Raw genomic sequence first — 22,398 nt, 5'->3', positions numbered from 1 at the left:
ATTCAAGATTAGCCCCTCTGTTTGTCAGACCTGCTAGTGATGGTATCGGCAGCTCAGGGCTATGCAGTTACTGTGCCATCGACCCCTTGCCTGTGATCACTCAGGAATGGGTATGGGCAAATAACCCAGCTTGGGCCAAAGAGTTGGAAAATTTGTTGGGCCTCTAGGCAAAATTTCCTCACTCTACAAAAAGAAGAAATATGGTGATCTGTCTTGAGAATGCTGTCATGTGGGAATGTACGTTCTGGGACCAACTAGTCAGTCCTCTTTAGAAAGCACGGGGCTAACGCCAACAAACAAGAGGGTTTGGCCCAAGAGAATCTTGAGGAATGATCAGGAGCTGTAGCCTCTGGGTCAGTGAACTTGAGGCTCACCCTACCTCTGGCTTTCAGTCAAGTACAGCTCAGATAATTAAGATAAATAAGAGAATGAGGTATATCTAATTGAGACATTTTAAAAAACACTCCACACCTGAAAACCAAGCATTCAAGTGCTCATGAAAACTCCAAAATTGATCACATACACAAAGAAGACATCAATCCTGTGTAAAAATAGCAATATCAAAACTACCAATCATAGAACAATAAAGCTAGAAATGAGTATCAGATCTAGAAAATTCATAGTCAAATGCAAATTAGACGAACGTTAACAGTTCATAAAAAAATAAAGTTCATAGCAGCACTATTTACATTAGCCAAAAGACAGAAATAATCTATATGGCTATTAGTCAATGAATGGATAAACGAAATCCGGTAAACCCACACAATGAATGGGAAGTAAATTAGTGGTGCTAGTGGCAGGGGGAGGAGACCGTTAACGGGAACAGGGCTTCTTTTAGGGATATTCTGGAATTAGATATGGCGATGGTTGCAAACTTTGTGAATCTACCAAAAAATCACCAACTCATACTTTAAAAGGATGGCTTTTCTGGATGTGAATTATTTCTCAATATAAAAAGTGACATATTTCATAGAATATCTTGGCATAGACACCAATCTGGATACAATGTGAGAAGCGACATAAGGGTATGAATACCAGGAGGCAGGGAGCATTTGGGACTCTCTTGGAGGCCGGCTACTACATGTATCTTAAGAGATATGTGTCCCATACACTCTCCATCTTCTCATTTGACTAAATATTTTCAATTACAATGCAGCTGCTAATGCGCCGATACTAACATCTGTCTATGTGTATCCTTTCACTGGCCAGTCCAGGCTGCATTTCACAGCTCATCTTCTATCCTAAATAATGTCCTACTTGAACAAAGGTGATGTGATTTGGAAATCATTTTCTTACATAACATTACTTCTTAGTGAGCGGTCTGCTCGCAAGTGTGACAGTTTCCATTTTTAAGAATATCAACTGTATTAACCATAGATACATTATCTCCGTTCTAACAGAAACCCTATAAGGTAGAGTTGCTTATTATCCATGAGGAAACCGAGGCTTGCAAAGGTTACAGAATTTGCCCAAGGTTTCAAGGCTAGTAAGTGGCGCAGCAAGGACCCTAAACCACATGATAACGACCACTACAATAGTTAACATGTATGGAGCATTGACTGTGTCAGGCATTATTCCACATGGACGATTTCGTTTAATCATCACAACAACCTGATAAGCGGGTACTATTTTTAATATTTTACAAATGAGAAACCCAGGCTCAGAGAAATTGAGGTACCCAAAGTGGCAGAGGTAGTGAGTGACAGGGCAGTGACTGGAACTCATTGTGTGTGACACTGGGTGCCCTTTCCATTTTATCACACTACCTCTGGGAGTAGAGGAGAGCTGAGGAGATCTGAGAGAGGGTGTCGGATTTTTGCTTACGTGTTATTCCTTAATGCATGCACATATCCATTATATCTTTGCTTCAGAAAAAGATGCGATGTGGCCATTGGGGCTAAACTGCCTTTCCATGAGAATATTACCAACTCATCTTTCTCATGGAGAAAACAAATGACTCAGTTTTCCGTGCAGGTCTTTCACCGAAAATCTGACTGAATTTTTCTAGGTTCTGTCCCTATATCTTTCTTTAGACACCTTTTGAAGTTTCTGTCTAGTTATTTCCCCTTTTAGCTCTCACCATAAGGAAGGATAGTGAACAAAACCCTTGAGACCCAACTCTAGTCATTGATCATGCCCACATAAGGAAGTCTCCATAAAACTTTCAATGGCACCAGATCCAGAGGGCTTCCAGGTTGGCAGACACATCCGCACTGGGAAGGTGACATACCCCAACTCCGTGGGTGCAGAAGCCCCTGCATGCAGGACCCTCCCAGACCTCATGCTGTGTATCTCTTGAACGAGGCTGTTCATCTCTATCTTTTATCATATCCTTTAATAAGCTGGCAAACATAAGTAAATGTTTCCCTAAGGTCTGTGAGCTACTCTCGCAAATTAATCGAACCAGGGAGGGGATCATGGGAACCTCCAGTTTGTAGCCAAGTTGGACAGAAGTTAAGGGTAAGCTGGGGACGTCCTTCCTGTGAATGGGATCTGAAGGGGTGTGGGAGCAGTCTTAACCTGTGGGATCTGACACTAGCTCTGAGTAGATTGTGTCAGAACTGAGTTAAACTGCAGGACACCTGGTGAGTGTCACAGAGAATTGTGTGTAGGAAAAACCCACACACTTGGTGACCAGCAATATCAGAAATGGTATTCCATGTGGATATGGTAGCAATGTGAGAGTAAAGGAATCACACAGGAGAAACTCAAAAGAGAAAGACTTTTTTTCCCCCAACACAGGAAAACCATAGGTTGTTCTAACTCAGCAGGAACCCATGAGACTAACACCTAAATGAAGATATAAAACATTTTCATAACACTTGTGTCACTTTCCAGTAAATGCTCCCCATCAGAGGCAACTGGTAGTCTGATTTTTATCACCAGAGATGAGTTTGCTATTTTCGAACTTTGTGTAAGTAGAATAATGAAGTACATATATATATTCCTTTGTATCTGACTTCAGTCAGCATATGTCTGAGACTCACCCATGCTGCAGTGGACATCAGCGGTCTCATCCTTTTTACTGCTGAGTAGGTCTCCAGTGTGAGCCTGTATCACAATGTGTCCATTCTCCTGTTAAACATCTGGGTTACTGTAGGTTTGGGGTATTATGAATAAAGCTGCTATATACATAGGTGTATGTGTGTGTGTGTGTATAAGTTGTTTTGTGAAAATAGATTGTTATTTCTCTTGAGAATGTACTCAATAATGAGATTGCTCTATCTTATGATAGACAGATATTCAACTTTATAAGGGACTGCCAAACCTTTTTCCAAATGGTACCATTTGATACTCCCATCCACCATAATAACGCACCTGCGGCATTAACTAGAGCACCTGTTGATTCACATGCTTGCTGATATTCTAACGAGTCACTAGTGGTCTCTTGTTGCAGTTTTAACTACATTCCCTGATTCATAATGAGGTTAAGTGCCTTTCCACATGTTTGCTAACCATTCCTGTATCTCCCTTTGTGAAATGTCCTTCTAAAAAATTTGTCAATTTTTATTTGGATTGTTTGTCTTTTTTTATTTTTTTATTACTCAATGAATTTTATTACATTTATAGTTGTATGATGATCACAATCTTTATTATTGATCTATAAAGTTCTTTATAAACTCTGAATGTTAAGTCCATTATATATGGTTTTTTTGATAATTTTAGAGTTATAAAAGATTTGCAAAAACTTTAGAGTTCCTGTAAGCTCTTCACTTGGCTTCTTCCAAACTTAAGATCTTATATTTTCCACAAATTTGGAGGGTTTCTAGCTATCTTGTTATTGTTAATTTCTAATTTTATTCTGTTGTGATCAGAAAACAGTTTCTGGAAAATTTCAATATTTTGGAGTTTTTATGACTCGCTTTATGCTTCAGCATATGATTTATCTTGTTTCCATGTACACATAAAAATAATTTATTTTTCATATTTGTTGGGTATAATTTTAAAAAGTATTTATCAGGCCAAATGGGTTGTAGTGTTACACTGAAAGTCCATCTTTTATAAACTGAATATAGTTGGGTCCTTTTTTTTTTTTTTTTTTTTTTTTTTGCTTTTTAGGGCCACACCTGCAGCCTATGGAAGTTCCCAGGCTAGGGGTCGAATCTGAGGGGTGGCTGCTGGCCTACACCACAGGCACAGCAGTGCTGGATCCGAGCTGCATCTGCTACCTACACCACAGCTGATGGCAATGCTGGATCTTTAACCCACTGAGCAAGGCCAGGGATAGAACCTGTGTCCTCATGGATGCTGGTCAGATTCATTTCTTCTGAACCACAACGGAAACTGCTACTTGGATCTTTTTTTCTATACAGTCTGACAATCTCTCCTTTTAATCAGGTTTAGTTCATTTACATTTAATATAATTATTGATGAGATTGAGTTTGTACCTATCATGTTATTATCTCTTTTTTGTCTTTCTCAAGTGTTCTTTTTGTTCTTTGTTTTTTTTCCCTGCTTTTATATTAACCAACTAGGTTTTGGGGTGTTTGGGGGTTTTTTTTAGTATTATGTTTTATCTTCTTTATTCATTTTTTAGCTATACCACTTATTTTAAAAGATTATTCTAGAATTATGATGCAGTTAATCAGTCTCCTTTGAATATAATACATTATGGTATTACATTTCCAATAATCTCCATCTTATACTTTTTGCTATTGTTTATAACATATTTAGCAATAAAATTCTACATATATTGTAAACCACACAATACATAATTATTTTTACTGTAGTCAGAAATAGTCATTTTTCTTTAAAGAAATTAAGAAAAAAATGAAAAAATCTTTATACATGTATTTAACATTTCTGATATTCTTCATTTGTTGCTGGATCTATTTCCAGTTAGTATCATTCCTTTTATCCTGAAGATCTTACTGCAGGTCTCTGGCAACAAATTCTATCAGATTTCATTTATCTGTAATAACTTTATTTTGATTTTTGTTTTGAGAGGATATATTTGCCAGAATTCTAGCTGACTTTTTTCCTTAGGCATTTTAAAGATGTCCCATTATTTCACTTACTTCATTGTCTCAAATAAGATGTCAGCCAACTCTTGTTCTTATAATTGTGTGAAATGTGTCCCTTCCCACCCAACCCTCTCCCTCAGCTGCTTTGGAGACTTTTTTCTTTATCTTTGGCTTTCAGCAGTTTGACTATTAGGCAGAGTTCTTTTCCTTGAGGTTTACGAGCTTCTTGGTGCTAATGTATATTTACTATGAAATTATGTTGGCTATTATTTTTTCAAATATATTTTCTTTTTTTTTTTTTTTTTTTTTTTTGTCTTTTTGCTATTTCTTTGGGCTGCTCCCGTGGCATATGGAGGTTCCCAGGCTAGAGGTCTAATCGGAGCTGTAGCCACTGGCCTACGCCAGAGCCACACAACGCAGGATCCGAGCTGCGTCTGCAACCTACACCACAGCTCACGGCAACGCCGTATCGTTAACCCACTGAGCAAGGGCAGGGACCAAACCTGCAACCTCATGGTTCCTAGTCGGATTCGTTAACCACTGCGCCACGACGGGAACTCGCAAATATATTTTCTTTATTCTCTTTTTCCTCTTTCTTCAGAGACTTCAATTACATATATGTTAGATCACTTCAAATTGTCCCACAGGTTACTGATGCTCTATTCACTTTTTTTAATATGATTTTTATTTTTTCCGTTATAGTTGATTTACACTGTTCTGTCAATTTCTACTGTATAACAAAGAGACCCAGTCATACACACACACACATATATATGAATGTATTCTTTTTCTCACATTATCCTCCATCATGTTCTGTCACAAGTTCTATTCACTTTTTTCCCTCTGTGCTTCAATTTGCAAAACTTCTTTTGGTTGTATTTAAATTCCATGAATCTTGCCTTCTCTGGTGCCTAATATGCTGTTAAGACTATCCAATGAATTTTGCATTTCATATATTATATTTCTCATGTCTTCATCCATTTTTTTTCCATCTTTCCATGTAAATTCTGAACCATATTTATAGTAGTTGTCTTAAGGTCATAGGTTTGCTGATTCTCATGTCTAGGTTATCTATGAATCTCCTATTGAATATTTTCTCTCTTGACTGTGAGTCATATTTTCTTGCTTATTTACATGTCTCATATTTTTTATCATATGCCAGGAATTATGTATTTAAAGAAATAGTGATGTCTGATGAATATTTTTGTTTTGGTTTCTTTCCCATAACTTTCAAGTCCTTTCTTTCATCAGGTTCCTAAGGTAATTGGTTGTTCATCCAGTGTCCATTCAGATTTAAAGGCTGGGGTTAGGCTACAGCTTTAATTAAGCTGAGTTCACCTTTGCTTTCAAATGCAATCAAGGAAATCTTACTTTGCTTTTAAGCCCAACCCCAACTTCCTGCACTGTTCTACTGAAGGGCTCAGCCTTTTGATATTATCAGAATTTGAGCTGGAGAGAAGTTAGCTGCCACTTCACTTATTTCTTTGGTTTTGGTTGACCTTTGGATTCAACTCCAGCTAGACCTTGGAAATCAGAGCACTGCAAGACTGCACAAATCCTCTTCAGATTCCAGCCCCATCTCCCCTAATGCTTCAGGCATCTCTTTTGCCACCTTCTTCAGCAAATTCCTTAGTGAGCAGAAGCAGAATTGCTGGGCTAAATAATTTACTTTTATGCTGGTGTTTTTCCAAACTCCAAACTTGTTTGTGAGCCCACACTATTTTTAAGAACTCAATGGTCAAAAGGCACAGACTTCCAGTTATGAAATAAACGTCATGGGGATGTAATGTACAGCATTGTGACTATACTTAATATTTGCAAGTTACTAAGAGTCTATCTTAAAAGTTCTCATTATAAAAAAATATAAATGTATGGTGTTAACTAGGCTTATTATGGTGATCACTTTTGCAATATATACAAATATAGAATCATATTGTACACCTAAAACTAATATAATATGTCAATTATATCTCAATTTAAAAAAAACTCAATGGATTTTTTTCTCTTCTCTTCAAAAATCTATCTATAGCTAGGCTACTCCTCTGATCACCTATGCCCAGAGTAGACATTGGCCCCCATGTATAAAAAATATCCATAGCCTTTTACTCACCTAGTGCCATACTCTGCTGTGCAGTTTATTGAGACCAACTAATATCTGCTTCTCCTTGATAACTTTTTTCATAAATGCGCTTTTTAATTTTATCTATTTTTTTATTACTCTAGAAACAATAGTTTCTACATTCTATTCTCCTGTTGTTAGGTGGAGTGTTGTATATATGCCTATTAGGTCTAGAAGGTTTACAGGGATGCTCAAGTCTTCTATAATTTTTAAAACCTTCTACCTATTTATTCTATCCACTATCAAAAATGAGGCACTGAAGTCTTTAGATATTATTGTTGAATTGTATCTTCCTCCCTTCAATTTCTTTTCTTCCTGCACTTTGTAATATACTACCCCACACTGCCTCTATTCTTTCTTTTCTTTTCTTTCTTTCTTTCCTTCCTTCCTTTTCTTTCTTTCTTTCCCTTTCTTTCTTTCCTTTTCTTTCTTTCTTTCTTTCTTTCCTTTCTTTCTCTCTTTCTCGTTCTCTCTTTTTTTTTTTTTTTTTTTTTTTTGCTATTTAAGGGTCACACCCATGGCATATGGACATTCCCAGGCTAGGAGTCGAACCCAAGCTGTAGCTGCCGGCCTACACCACAGCCACAGCAACACAGGATCTGAGCCATATCTGTGATCTCCACCACAGCTCATGGCAATGCCAAATCCTTAACCCACCAAGCAAGGCCAGGGATTGAACCCGCATCCTCATGGATCCTAGTTGGATTCGTTAATGGCTGAGCCACAAGGGGCTCCATGCCTCTATTATTTCTAATAGAGGGTTATGTGTTAATCTTATTGGGATTCTCTTGTAAACAACAAGTCGATTTTTCTCTTTGCTTTCAAATTTTTTTCTTTATCTTTGACTTCTAGCATTTGTGTTTATTTTACTAAAATTTTGTTGAGCTTCTTGGGTATATAGATTGTTTTTCACCAAATTTGGGAAGTTTTCAGCCATATTTCTCCTTTCTCTTGCCTCTCCTTCCCATCATGAGTATACAGATGTGCTTAATGGTGTCCTACATTTCTTTGAGATTCTGTTCACAGCATTTTTTTCTCTGTTCTTCAGAATATAAAATCTCTATAAATTTATTTTTTAAATTGTTGACCCTATCTTTGCTTGCTCAAATGTAATACTGAACCTCTCTTTTTTATTCCTGTTATACTCTTTGTCTCCAGAATTTCCACTTGGTTCCTTTTTCTTTTTTAATATTTTCTATCCCTTTATTATATTAATATTTTCTATTTTGTGAGACATTGTCATCATTCTTTCTTTTACTTTTTTAAGCATTGTTTCTGTTAGCTCTTTAAACATATTTGTGATTTCTTTGAAATTTTTATCTGTTAAGTTCAACAGTTACACCCTTTCATTGGCAGTCTGTTTCTGCTTTTTTCCTGGGTATGGGTCATACTTTCCTGTTTCTTTACATATCTCATAATTATTTGTAGAAAACTGTCCTAATATATATATACTTAATGATTTCTATTTTTTCCATTATAGCTGGTCTACAGTGTTCTGTCAATTTTCTACCGTACAGCAAGGTGACCCAGTCACACATATATGTATATATTCTTTTTCTCACATTATCCTCCATAATGCTCCATCCTAAGTGACTAGATATAGTTCCCAGTGCTATACAGCAGGATTTCATTGCTTATCCATTCCAAAGGCAATAGTTTGCATCTATTAACCCCAGACTCCCAGTCCATCCCACCCCCTCCCCCTCCATCCCACTCCCTCCCCCTCCCCCTTGGCAACCACAAGTCTATTATATATTGAAAGTTCTACATTTTGGAAAATATATCATAGCAACTCTGGATACTAATGTCTTCTCATGCTGGGGCTCGCTGTTGTTTGCCCAATTGTTTAGTGACTGGCTGCAAAATTTTAGTGAGGTCTGTTATCCTCACAGTGTGAAGCCTCTGATGTTGTTTCTTGGTGGGTGCAGCCTTGGATGTGGGCATGGTCATCCTGCTCTGACCCTGGCTTTTGCAGGACTCCATTGCACTGTCTCTTTCTCTGATCACACCAGCTGTTAGGCTCACTAACTGCCAGCTGATTGCTCTACTGTTTTCAATGCCCTGGAGTCTGATCTGATTAAATCAGGCCACTTTGCAGAGATTGTTTTTGAGGCAGGTCTTTGAGATTTGTTCTGACTTCAGAAGGGTTCTCCGTAGCTGTCTCTTTCTCTGTTTTTTGTTTTTTGTTTTTTTCTAGTGAGATTGGCTTGCCCAAGGTTTAGCACATTTCTCTAATGAAGCTACCAACCTTCTCCTAGCTGCTCATCACAAAATCTCCATTGTTTTTGAAAGTAGTCTTGAATGCCTTTACACTCTGTTTCAAATCAAGTCAGTTCTTTTGGGGAGAGCTTGGATGCTCTATAACTCTGTAGACTGCCTTTGCCCCTTGGCAAAATCTCTGGAACTGGCTTCTCTTGGCGATACACCCTGCTTTAGGAGCAGGGAGCTGGGTAGACGACTTGCCTCTTGGCATGGGACATCTGCCCAAGAAGCAAGCATTTGGGGCCCCCATATTCCTTACTGCCTATGTTTGGGGTAGAGCCTCTGTATATGAGGGGGGGCCTGATCTATCAGCCATGCTCCCCAGGAATTTAGCCTCTGCAATTCTTACTTTTCTATACCAGCTTTCATCCACCATGGTTGATGGAAAGCTGTTTGTGTTATCCATATTCACAGCTGATGTATTACCATTGTGAATTGTGCTCTTGACATTATCCAGTATCTGCTCCCTCATTTAATGCTTTTTGTCAAATTCAATGCTTTTTGCTACATGAAATCTCTGCTTTCTTACTGTCTTATTTGCCTGCTCAACTTTACACATGTCCTGAGTTCTAGCCATTTTAGATCACTTTGATTTAACTGTATCTCCCGAACACAGGAGTTTGTTTTGTGAATCAACCTGAAACATTTTTTTTTAACAGTTGAATTTCTATGTACATGTATTGAAATGAGTGACAGCCTTGATTTAATATTTATTTTAATGTTGTATTTACTGTGTTTTGTTTTGTTTAATATATTCCTTTCTCTGTGTAGTATGTTTCATTTTCTCTTAAAAAAAATTTTTTGATGTTCAGAAATATGTGAAAAGTTGTTCTTACACTTGCTTTCCAAGCTTCATGTGTCACTCTGACTGTGTGTGTGTGTGTGTGTGTGTGTGTGTGTGTGTGTGTGAAATTTTCCCCTTTTATAGGGACATCAGTCCTATTAGGCCAGAGTTACCCTTCTCCACTATGACTTCATATTAAGTTTATCTGCAGTGACTCTGTTTCCAAGTAAGGTTACATTCTGAGATACTGGGGATTAGGATTTCAACATGGGAATATTGGGCAGACACAATACATATCAACTCCCATCTTTATATCTGCTGTGGTGCCTCAAGCACTGACCTTTGATTCTTTGAGCTATTAAGACTATGAGATTCTGTCTAAGTTTTAGTAGTTCACAGGGAGGACTGGGAACTACCCTCAGGCCTAAAACCATCCAAATAAAAAAACATACGCAGTACCTTCACTTCTCCCAAGCGTCGGCCTCCCTGTTTCTGCTTCCTTTGGTTGTTCTCTGGTGCCTTCAAGTGGATGCTTTTATATCTTGATAGGAATTCACGGTTGTTACTTGCAAGAGGACTGGTCTAAACAAGGCTTTGATTTTATATTGTCTTTGGTTTTGTTTTGTTCTGTGGTAGTGGCGGGGTGTGGGGTCTATATGTTTTGAGTTTTTGAACTCATGACTCTAGGTGTATTTCATATCTGCAAATGTTTAAGAATGTTTAATTCTGTTTGGTTATTGTGCATCTGGTTCCTTCTGCTTCATTTTTGGAGAGACTTTTTATCAGCTGAAATGTTTTGATTTTTATTTTATGTTGCTTGTATACATTGCTTTTGCTTGTGTGTTATCTGCCATTTCCCCATCATTTGGAAATGTTTCATTTTTTTTTTTTTCTTGGACTGGCAATAATAGGCTAGGATAAGGATTTTAGACAGCTTACTATAGTTCATAGTTCAAGTGCGCCCTCTGCTGTTGATTTATAAAGTTGCAGTTTCTTTAATTATTACACTTTTCCCTGGTAGATAGGTGTCTTTCATTTTGTTTTGCTAGTTGTTACTAGTTTTTAAATATGCTTAACATCCTGGGGGGCTAACAGTATTTTATTTCTTGATGTTGCAAGGGTGCGTTCACATAGAGAAAATTCAATGAGCTGTATGTTTATGATATGTGCATATTATACTTCAATAAAAGCTAAAAATATACTTAAGTCTATAATTCTCTAAAGCTAATGTCAATAATGAAATGGTGTTATGTTTGGGGAAATTATCTTATATCCTCTGTTATGACCTACCTGTTTTTGTTCATTTGTTACTCTAAAAATTATGCTTTGCACAAATGCCTAAAAATTATATTGTATCGGCCACATCAGGAGCATGTGCAAGTTCTCAAGCCATGAAGGAAACATGAGCTACCGCACTGACTACACCAAATCCTTAATCGCTATGCCACCAGGGAACTCCTTAAAATATATTTTATAAATACACTTAATGGTATTTTACATTTACTTATTTTTAAATCATTTTATGCTCACTGCTCATCTTTTCAAAGTATGTCTTTAGCTTCATGAATTCTTTACCTTGATTCATCCTGCAGCTGACTGAAGAACAACATCAAGTAATTTTTAGTGGAAAATAGCACTCCTTCACACTTTCACCATTAAAACTAGCACAACCTTGCATATTTAATATCATCTTTCTCTTGCTTCAAAGAAGAAAAAAATTTGCCAGATCACAAACATCTCCCTTGAAAACCTGTTAGACGGTATTCTCTTATTTTCTGACATCATGTATTGTGGCATAATATGAGGCCAGTCCATTTAAAAAAATTCCGTTGTCTAATTTTTTTGTTGCTAGTGTATAGAAACACAATTGACTTTTTAGTATTGACTGTCCAGTGACCTTGTTAATGCATTTAATAATTATAATAGTTTATCTGTTGATTCCTTTGAATTTTCTATATACACACTTGTGTCATTTCTGAATTAAAAAAAAAAATCTATCTGCTGCTGTCTACTAGGACTCTTTTTCTTTGCTTTACTGTGAAACAGTAAATGCCCTCAAGGGAAGAGGCCAGCTCACTGTGTTTCCCTTGTCTCAGGTACTATAACCTCTCATCGCCTATCCGATTTTACATTTTTCTCCAAATATTTTAAACAGTCTTTAAATGTACATTGTCCATCTTTTACAGTTGTTTTCAGCAGAATTCATCTGATATTAGTTATTTTATCATGGCTGGATCAGAAGTACAACCTGCTTGTTTTCCCTTTGTTTGTAATTTTATTTTCTACTTAATGCTCATAGGATTCATTCTTTACCCTTAAATCTTAACCAAGAAATGTAGAGGTGTTAGTGGCTTTTCATTAATTTATTGTCTCATGGGAATCTTTCTGATATGCACTATGGGGTCTTTATTCTGTTCCATCAAATATTATTCCACTTATTTTGTTCACAAGTCAATGAAGAGAGCCATAGTCAAGGAGCACTTCCTCGTAGTTTCAGCCTTAAAACCAACATCTACCTGGCTGTGCTGTCCTTGAATGGAGGATCTCTCTTCTAGTGAAAGGACAGCCCTCCATTGTGCCCTGGATCAGACCACTCTCTTCCCTGGTGAATTAACCTCTTGATCTCCTGCATCATTAGTTTCTTCCTCAACCTGGACTCACCAACAGCAAACAAGCATGCTCTAGTATCCCCCATCCTAAAAGAAATAAAATCTACCTTTACCACCTGTCTCCTCCAAGCACAATTTTGTTCCCCTTCAAGGGGAAACTTAAATCACGAAAATTCCCTTCATTCTCATTCTTCATTTACTTCCATTTTCTCCTCAATGCTTTCAACCTGCCTCCCCCGCCATCCAGAACGCCACTGAAAATTCCCCTCTCAAAGGCGCCAGTAGTCCCTCTTTGTCACATCATTGCTTCTGTACCTCACTCAGTCTTTCAACAACATCCAAAACACTGCCTTCCAGGACACCATCAAACTCCTAGAAGAAAACATAGGCAAAACACTCTCTGACATCAACATCATGAATATTTTCTCAGGTCAGTCTCCCAAAGCAATAGAAATAAGAGCAAAAATAAACCCATGGGACCTCATCAAACTGAAAAGCTTTTGCACAGCAAAGGAAACCAAAAAGAAAACAAAAAGACAACTTTCAGAATGGGTGAAAATAGTTTCAAATGATGCAACCGACAAGGACTTAATCTCTAGAATATATAAACAACTTATACAACCCAACAGCAAAAAAGCCAATCACCCAATGGAAAAATGGACAAAAGACCTGAATAGACTGTTCTCCAAGGAAGATATACAGATGGCCAGCAAACACATGAGAAAATGCTCAACATCGCTGATTATAAGAGAAATGCAAATCAAAACTACCATGAGATATCACCTCACACCAGTCAGAATGGCCATCATTAATAAGTCCACAAATAACAAGTGTTGGCGGGGCTGCACTGTTGGTGGGAATGTAAACTGGTACAGCCACTATGGAGAACAGTTTGGAGATACCTTAGAAATCTATACATAGAACTTCCATATGACCCCGCAATCCCACTCTTGGGCATCTACCAGGACAAAACTCTACTTAAAAGAGGCACGTGCACCCACATGTTCATTGCAGCACTATTCACAATAGCCAGGACATGGAAACAACCCAAATGTCCATCAACAGATGATTGGATTCGGAAGATGTGGTATATACACACAATGGAATACTACTCAGCCATAAAAAAGAATGACATAATGCCATTTGCAGCAACATGGATGGAACTGGAGAATCTCATCCTGAGTGAAATGAGCCAGAAAGACAAAGGCAAATACCATATGATATCACTTATAACTGGAATCTAATATACAGCACAAATGAACACCTCCTCAGAAAAGAAAATCATGGACTTGGAGAAGAGACTTGTGGCTGCCTGATGGGAGAGGGAGGAAGTGGGAGGGATCGGGAGCTTGGGCTTATCAGACCCAACTTAGAATAGATTTACAAGGAGATCCTGCTGAGTAGCATTGAGAACTATGTCTAGATACTCATGTTGCAACAGAACAAAGGGTGGGGGAAAAAATGTAATGTATACATGTAAGGATAACTTGATCCCCTTGCTGTACAGTGGGGGAAAAAAAAAAATGTTGGTGACCTAAAATTTCAAAAAAACAAAACACTGTCTTCTTTTGGCTTCTATGGCCACATATTTGCTTGACTTTTCTCCTGTCTTCACATCTTTTTTTTTCCTATCTATATTCTCCCTGGATGGTCTAATCTAGTCCTTTATATTAAACACAATTTATATGCTAGTGATGCCCAAATATATGTACATCTTTGGTTCTCAGGGTTCCCTGTGAATGGGGTGCTTTATGTATGTGCACGTAGAGTGTAATAACCGTCTAAAGCTAATACAGAAAAAAAATCAGCTCCATTCCGTCTCTTCATACCTGTTAGTCGTTCATTTGCTCCCACTTAGTCAATGGCCCTACTACCATATGTTCAACCAAAACAATGAGCATTTGCAATCCCTCTCCTTCCTTCAACCCCTGTTTTCCACTTTTTGGGTCAGTCCTGTCAGATCCATTTGCAAAATGCATCCCCCCAAATTCCACTTCTATTTTGCCTGTAACCAATGACGTTCAAGTCACCATCATATCTCACCATTCCTAGCTTTTGAAGTGCTTCTGTGGTTCCACACTTGCCCTCAACAATCCATCCTCCATACAACAGCAAGAATGATCCCTTTCAAATGCGAGCCGGATCATTTCATCCCCTAAACCCACCAAGAGGTGGGTCCTAATAAAGTTCAAGTTCTGCGCCACAGTCTACAGTTTGTACATGGCTCCAGCCCTGCCCATCCACAAAGAGCCAGAAGAATAATCCCACCATGTGCCCAGAAGGTGGCAGCTTTAACAGCTATCACACTCCTTATCGTATTATTTTGTGTACACAATGTTTTTCTAGCCATAGAGTATATCATAAAGAATGAACATTACATTGGGGGAGTGATGTCAGCATCACAGCAATATAAGACATCCGTCTTTTTAATCCCATTTTTTAAACAAGACAGACATCCATCTATGAAAAAATCACCTCTGTGGGAATTGTGGGACCCAGCATCACTCACCAAGAGACTCACCTACCTGTGCATCCAGTAATAGGCAGACAGATTTTGGTGCAGACTGCAGAATTAGAAGAGCCAGCAAACCTGCATAGAACCCCCTCTTGATGTGTTGAAAAAAAAACCTGGAGAGTGCTGACCGGGGCAGATCCCCTTGAATGAGAGAGAATTTGCACAAGTCCAGCCTTCCCGAGGGGAGGTTCCAGCACACCATTCTAGAAAAACAACAATAATAATAAAAGGTTGGAAGCGGCAGAGGGGGTGGTAAGAGAAATTTTCCAAGCACCTCCCCCGCCCCCTTCCTCTGAGGAAGCACTGCTCCAGGCTGATGTATCCAGTGGCGGCACCCTCTCTCGGGGAAAATGATGGCAGTTAAGTACCCAGCTACTCCAGTTGTGTGGGACAAACCCGTTTCTCCCCAACAGCCCCCAGAGTACTGAGGTGGGGCTTTTGTGACTGGAGGGAGAGAAGGGACACCTTTCCTGTGGACTGCACTCATCAGGAAGCCCACCCACAAGCCTCTGGAAGTACCACACTTGGGAGTCCTCCAACCAGATCCATGGGCACCCCCAACGTCCCAGGGCTAAACCCACATCTCCCCACAGTGTGTGGCATCTCTGTGTGCATGCTTCAGAGTGCAGCATGAAGAGAAAACTCCTGGGAATGGGGTGCACCCTGAGAAACAGGCCACACTGAGTGGGCAAGGGAGAAACCACAAACTGGAGCCATAGCGCCACCTTCTGGAAAACAAATGAGAGGTTTCCAGGGGCCCGCCTGGTGACTGGTCAGAATCATAGACATAAAAGCTTCAGAATCGTGCCACACGGGGGAGCAAGAAGAGTGGAGTAATGTACCAATACAAAGACATAAAACCACAGATAACAACACTTTTGAACAGACTATGTCATCAGAAAGCAGCTAACAAAGTATTCAAGGAGTCTCTCACTTCAAACAGGAAAGCAGTAATGCAAAAACCGTAAAAAACATTTAAAATCAAAGAAACCTGCCATCACAAAAAGAAAATAATTCTCCAGTAACCACGCTCAAAGACACAGAATTTTGTGACCTAGCCAGTAAAGAATTCAAAAGAGCTATTTTGAAGTAACTTAAGCTATAAGAAAACTCAGACAATTCACTGAAATCCCAGAAAAAAATACAAGAGCAAAATGAAAATTTCCCAAATGAGATAGAAACCACAGAAAAGAACCAGACAGTGCTTCTGGGGCCGAAGAACTCAATAAATGAAATGAAAAATGCAATAGAGAGAATCAGCAATAGAGCCGATGAGAAATAGAATAAGTGAGTTAGAGGATAGGGATCTGGAAATAACCCAGCAAAAGACCAACAAATAAAACAAGAATGAAAAAGAGCAAAGAAAGCCTCTGTGGCCTATAGGATTCCATTAAAAGGATAAATATTGGAATAATTGGGGTTCCAGAAGGAGAAGAGAGGGATAAGGGAGCAGAAAATTTATTTAAAGAAGTAATAGCTGAGAACTTCCCAACCTGGGGAAAGAAATGGGCATCCAAATACACAAAACCTAATAGGTCACCCTGTTATCTCAGCACAAAAAGACCTCTAAGACACATTACAATGAAGCTGTCAAAAATCAGTGATAAAGAAAGAATTCTGAGGAGCTCCCTGGTGGCCTAGCAGTTAAGGATTTGGCATTATCACTGCTGTGAACTGGGTTCAATCCCTGGCCTGGGAATTTATGCATGCTGTGGGCATGGCCCCCAAAATTCTAAAAGCATCTAGAGAAAAAAGTTGTAACATACAAAAGAACCCTCATTGGACTATCATTGGGTTTTTCGACAGAAACTCTAAAGGGCAAAAGAGAGTGGAATGATATATTCAAAATGTTGAAAGAAAAAACTTGCTAGGCAGGATTGGTCTATCTGGCAGTTATCCTTCAGACATGAATAAAGCTTTTTCTAGACAAAAGCTGAGAGAGTTCATCACCACTAGACCTGCCATGAAAGAAATGCTGAAAGAAAAATTTCAAGCTGAAATGAAAAGAAGCTAAACAATGACCACCCCCCCAATATAAAATATACAACACACTGGTAAAGATAAATGTGCAATCGGACCTAGAAACTGAATCTGTAACAGGATAGTTTGTTAACCACATAACTTTAGTATAAAAGTCAAAGGAAAAGAGTATTGAAAATAATTAAGCTACCATAATGGGTTAGTGAATACACAGTATAAAAATGCAACACCAAAAATATAAAAAGGGGAGTTCCCATTTGTGGCTCAGCGGTAATAAATGAATTTGACTCGTGCCCATGAGGACGTGGCTTCAATCCCTGGCCTCCCTTGGTGGGTTGAGGATCTGGAGTAGCCATGAGCTGTAGTGTAGGTTGCAGACATGGCTTGGATCCAATATTGCTATGGCTGTGGTGTAGGCTGGCAGCTTCAACTCTGATTGGACCCCTAGCCTGGGAGCTTCCGTAGGCCACAGGTGGGGCCCTGAAAAGACCAAAAACAAAAAACAAAAAAACCCCAGAAAACAAAAAACCGGAGGAGCCAAAGGGTAAAGCTTATGTAAAATGATTGAATCCAAGATAAAACAGAGTAAAATGGTATTTGAATGCTTTCTAAGAACCCTGCATTTTTTTTCAAATTCTTTTACTTTTTTCTGTTCAGCTTCGGCGATTTCTGCTACCCTGCTATCCCATTTCCTGATCTGTTTGTCTTATCACCTGCTCTACTGTTGATTCCTTCTAGAGTATTTTTCATTTCAATTCTTGTATTGTTCAGCTCTAGTTGGTTCCTTTCTGTATTTTCTAACTTCTCTAATGGTCTCCTCACTGTGTTCATCCTTTCTTCTCCCGAGTTCTCTGACCACCTTCACAATCATTGCTTTAAATTCCTTATTGGGCAGATAGCTTACCTCCCCTTCACTTAGTTCTTCTGGAGTTTTATCTTGTTCCTTCCCTTGGAACAGAATTCTCTGTCTCCTTATTTTACCTAATTCTCTGCTTTTGTTTCTATGTATTTGGTAGGTTGGTTATGTTTCCTGATCTTGGAGATGTGCCCTAACGTAAGAGATGTGCTAGGGGGCCCTGTAACACACTCCCCTCTGATCCCCAAAGCTGTATGCTCTGGAGGGTGCCCTCTACGCATGCTGCATGGGCTCTTCTGTTGTGGTGGGATGAATACTGTGGGAATGCTGGTGGGTGGTAGCTGTTGCTAGCCCCTGGTTAGACTGGTTGCCAGTCTCTGCTTAGTGCACAGGCTGACAACTTCTGGAGGACACCGCTGGGTCCTGAGATCTCTAGCAGCAGGGTCCTGGATGTCCCAGAGTTGATGTAAGCCCACTGGGGGGGGGGCAGGGACAGGGCCTAGGGAGTCCCCTGGGACACCTCAGACCAAGAAGCTGTCCAGGCAGGACACAGCCCCTGTCCAAGACAGACACAACCCACCAGATGGCTGACTGCCAGAGGACCCCTGAACTGCCAGCCGCTCCAGGACCTGGCCCTTCCAGGCTGACCACTGGGCCAGCATTAGCCCCGGGACACCCAGGGTCCCATGTCAGCCCTCAGGACCTGGCCCTGCCAACCATCAGGCTGACACCAGCTCTAGGACCCAAGACCCTGCAGCCAGAGACCTCAGGATTCAGTTCTGCCCACCAGTGGGCAGGCATCAGCCATGAGTGCTGCTAACTGGCTAGTGGTTAGGGCCAGGTCCCAGCACTAGTAACAAGAGGGAAGACTCCAAAATGGCACTTGCATCACCAGTGTTCTTGTGGTAGGATGGCTTCTGCCAGCATCTGTGTCTCTCGGGTGATTCTCAGTTGCCGCCTCCTTCTCCAGGAGGCTAAGATTAGCAAGTGGCTCTAACCTAGGCTCCTTTCAAATGACTGCTTCTGCCCTGAGTCTTGGGGCAGAAGACATTTTGTGTGTGCCCTTTAGGAATGGAGTTTCTATTTCCCACAGCCCTCTGGCTTTCCTGAAAGTAAGCTCTGCTAGCCTTTAAAGACAGACATTCCAGGGGCTCATCTTCTCCAGGCCAGGGAACCTGGTGTGGGGCTTGGACCCCTGCTCCCTGGGGAGAAACTCCACACTTGGACTTATCCTCATGTGTGCGAGTTGCCTGAGGGCATGGGTCTTGATGACACCACACCTCTGGTCCTACTTGCTGGGGTTCCTTCTTTGTGTCTTAAGTTGTCGAAGATCTTTGCTGCTAGCCTTCAGGTCATCCTCATTGATGGTTGCTCTGTAAAGAGCTGGTGCTTTTGGTGTGCTCACGGAGGAAGTGAGCTCGGGGTCCTCCCATGCCACCTTCTTGGCCACTTCCCCCAGTACGTATTTTGTGGGTGTGACGTTGCTGGATTTTAGGATATGTGCGTGTTCCTCTTTACTAGGGATGTCAGGTTGTTTTCAGAGGCCGTCGTAAAATGCTCCCAACTGAGTCCAGTTGCTCTATGTCTTTACCACCACTTGGCATCGTTGAACTTTTTCATTTTTGTCACTGGGGGGAGGGGGTCTCTGATAGTCTCACTTTCTTTTTGCTTTGTGTGCCTTTACACACATCTCTGTTTATTTCTTTAGTGACAGTGGTTGCTTCATGCTTATTATTCCAGCATAATTATTAAAACGCTCCCTTTATTCTTTATTCTCTAACATCTCAGTTTGGACAATAAGTTATGCAGCATTCTATTCTTTCTTAGTGGGGTTCCTCTACTAACATGGAAATTCCCTTCTTGCTCTTTAGGATTAAGAATGATTCTCATGGAGTTCCCGTCGTGGCGCAGTGGTTAACGAATCCGACTACGAACCATGAGGTTGCGGGTTCGATCCCTGCCCTCACTCAGTGGGTTAAGGATCCAGCATTGCCGTGAGCTGTGGTGTAGGTTGCAGACACGGCTCGGATCCCATGTTGCTGTGGCTCTGGCATAGGCCAGCGGCTACAGCTCCGATTCAACCCCTAGCCTGGGAACCTCCATATGCCGCGGGAGCGGCCCAAGAAATAGCAAAAAAAAAAAAAAAAAAAAAAAAAGAATGATACTCATGAGGTTCAGCAAGTCTGAGGGAAGAAGAAGAAATTTGAGTAGTCGTGACAGAGGATGGAAGGAAAAACAAATGAGACGCAAATCAAATGTATCAGTTAGGACTAGTCAGTCTGACTCAGGATGACCACTTCCAAAATAATGTGAGATGGTGCCGTCTAATGGATATAAGCAGATGGACTTGATCAAAATCATCCAGTAGTCAAAGTAAAAGAATTTGCCTACTTATTCCTCAGAAATGACTCAAGTCACAATCATTATTTGAAACCTGGTCACAGTGTATATACTCCAGCCACTCATTTCCTCTCAATCTGTAATACTTCTTTTAAAAACTTTCATATAAAACCAAATAGTGCTTTTCTCGCTTTGAGACCATTTTGTGAAGTCCCCTACTCTCTTGAAGGCTCAGCTGCAATGATGCTGTTGAACCACTCCCATATTATACTCCGGCAATGCTTCATTTCCCCTGAAAAGGAAGTCAAATCAGTAACATCTTCGTTAATAACTTATATTGCATTTGTTAAAATGGTTTATAAGGATTCTAGACTTTCCTTGAAGAAAACCCGAGAAAGCATCTTCCCCATCCGTGTAGATGAACGAGAGGAAGCCCATCAAAGCGAACGGAGTGGCCCCCACTTATGACGGAGGGGAACCATGTTGTTGCTCCAGAACTTCGGAGTCTCTGGCAGAGCCTGGCACATTTCTCGGTAAAGTGCATTTCCTTCCTAACATGAGTTAAAGGGGCTGCATGTACACACTTCTGCTGGGGCCCAAATGCCAAACTATTTCCCTGCTCCATATTCTTCTGCCATCATGTCAAACATGAGAAATCTCAGCATTCCAAGTTCATCTCATTTCTATTCGCTTGAACAAAAATCCTCCCAAGACCGGCTTGACAAGTGTTATTTTCTGCCATTAAGCTGCTGGACACTGGAAGGAATTTTTTCTTCCAAATCTACCCCAGACAGAAGCAAATTTAAAGAACCACCCACCTTTGGGAGGAAAGCAAAGCTGGGAAGTTTTAGCTCTGTTTCTTGAGTTAGAAGTGACTCCTAGGCAGCGGCTTATCTTATGCACATTTGGCAAACATAATGGCGAAGATGCCCTAATTCGCTGCTTACCAGATCAGAGCCTGTCAGGTGACCAACCTCCCCTACCAGTGGTTTGGGGTCTTTAGGAGGTGCCATTGTTCTCTTTGGCCCCATCCGACTCTCCACATCACTAGTGACGCACATATGGAGCACTCAGTAGTACGAGGATCACTGAGTTCATTTGTTTGGAACAATCCATTTCCAAACTGTTGACATTGGGAGACACATCGATCCATGTGTTATGAGGACCATGTGCCTATGTTGTCCATTATGGCAGTTGCTAGCCACATGTGGTATTTTCATTTTAATCACGTAAAAAATAAAATTCAGTTGCTCAGTCTCACTAGCAACATTTCAAGTGCTCAGTAGCCACCCCACTGGATCATGCAGACATAGAACATTTTCATCCTGGCAGAATGTCCTGTTGGCAGTGCCGCTTCTCAGTGCTCTGGTGAGTCCCCTTTGTGGTGCCATGGAAATGCATCCAGCTAGTATCCATGAAGACATGGGTTTTATCCCTGGCCGCTGTGAGCTGTCATGGAGGCCAGCAACCGCATTTCCGATTCAAACCCCGAGCCTGGGAAACTCCATATGCTGCAGGTGCATCCCTAAGAAGCAAACAATTTAAAATAAATAAATAAAAGACTTCCCAAATAATTTAGTGCCTGCCTTGTGGGCTGCCTCAGATCTCAAGACCAGCCCCTCATTGGCTCTACCCCATGCTTCTCTCTTCATGAGGCCTCTTGTTTTTCTTTGCATCCCCTACCTCCACAGGAAGCCTCTTCAAATTTAGAAATTCACAGGTGTATTAGGGAAGGAAAACTTTGGGGCAGTGACTTTTTAGAGCAAGGTGGCAAGCATGCCAATGTCATGAGTACCAGCGACATAGTTCTGTTGGCTTTGTTTACCTCCTGATCCACCGGCCACCCAGCCATCATCTGTCAGCTGGTCTCACAGACAAGCGTCCCTGGTTCCAGGTGAGCTTAGGGTCATTCCGCACCACCCTGCTCCCCCATGTGCCCTGCCCTCCAGGCACTTCCTGCTCCCTGACA

The 22,398-nt window shown here is 40.5% G+C and overlaps 1 long non-coding RNA gene across 2 annotated transcripts in view; it reads right to left on the bottom strand.

The window, feature by feature from the left end:
• LOC106506781 (testis-specific gene 13 protein) overlaps positions 1–22,398 on the bottom strand; it is a 539,004-nt gene that overhangs the window by 122,928 nt on the left and 393,678 nt on the right. The window contains exon 7 of one of the 2 annotated variants that reach the window (XR_014833845.1): positions 15,264–15,456. This is a non-coding gene — a long non-coding RNA (testis-specific gene 13 protein). Of the gene's footprint in view, positions 1–15,259; positions 15,457–22,398 lie in introns of both variants that reach the window. The other variant, XR_014833847.1, reaches the window with a different exon arrangement.

This window comes from Sus scrofa, chromosome 18 (assembly GCF_054392235.1).
Source record: "Sus scrofa isolate SSC_HxYL_T2T_F1_AM1 chromosome 18, Sscrofa_HxYL_maternal_Yorkshire_Landrace_v2.0, whole genome shotgun sequence".
NCBI lineage: Eukaryota > Metazoa > Chordata > Mammalia > Artiodactyla > Suidae > Sus > Sus scrofa.
This window is presented reverse-complemented; position numbering and strand designations above follow the sequence as displayed.